Raw genomic sequence first — 1112 nt, 5'->3', positions numbered from 1 at the left:
GTGAACGAATATTCCCTGAATGGGTTTCCAAGTTCTACAATGGATCGAAGGATGACCTATGCCATATCACATCTATAATCTAGGTTTAATTTAAGTTTCACAAAAGAGAAAACTATCAAAATGGTTTACAGTGACCCTCAATTATCTTTAATTACTTATCTAACTTGTCATAAAGTACAGTGGCTGATGTGGCTTCTCAATAACTATATAACAGAAAAATCATCGTGTTTCAGATTTTTACTTCAGGTGGCAAATGTGAACACCATGAGCTTTAATTGACGATCGACACTAGTATTACGCAAAACGGGGATGTAACAGATGAGACTTCTGCAGTTCTGAGTGAAGCTGTATGCGCTGTTATGCGGCATCGCGTGCGTTCATTACCTTGTCGGTGTTCGTCAGGGGGCGGCGGGCAGCACAGCTCCGCTCACCTCGCTGTCTCGGAAGCAACTCTCTCCTAACTTCTCCTTGCTACAATTTACCAAAGTTGGTTTAAAAAACTATCTGGCTGTGTTGTCATCTGACCAATCAGGGTCTCAATGTTAACCTTAAGCTCTGCCCACAAAAATTCTGTCTATCCAATGAGAAACGTTATACTTTTCGTGGTGGGGCAATGTTTTTAAAGTCTGCAACGTAACAGAGATGCGAAAAAGTCTCACGCTAAAACTTGCGGGTGGTGTGGCCCTTTTTGTGTTATCGTAAGATCTATACTGTTCTTATGGAGGGTTCTAGCTTTTAACATGGGCTGGGGGGTGGTCCTAGCGTAACAGACACGAAAAAGTCTCACGCTAAAAACTTGCGGGTGGTGTGGTCGTAGCGGTTAGCTGGCGACGTGGGTGTCCGTTCCTTATCGTAGGGCCTTCTCGCTTAACACGGTTCTGCTCTCGGCTTCTGTTCTCGTTTCTCCCCTCAGAACTGCGTCTGTCTCACGGTGGGAAGGTATGACATGCATTTAGGCATTCTTGTGTTAGTCTGTGGTATTCCATTTACTCACTCGTTACTCGTATGACTTTGGTTAATTTAATGTCACGATTTATTCGGAGCTATGTGACATACTACTGGATTTGCTTATCATGTCAGGGTTTTCATGGAAGGTGTTGAATTTGCCTCAC

This window comes from Schistocerca piceifrons, chromosome 5 (genome assembly GCF_021461385.2).
Source record: "Schistocerca piceifrons isolate TAMUIC-IGC-003096 chromosome 5, iqSchPice1.1, whole genome shotgun sequence".
Lineage (NCBI taxonomy): Eukaryota > Metazoa > Arthropoda > Insecta > Orthoptera > Acrididae > Schistocerca > Schistocerca piceifrons.
The sequence above is the reverse complement of the archived record's forward strand: the minus strand, read 5'-3'. Positions refer to the sequence as shown.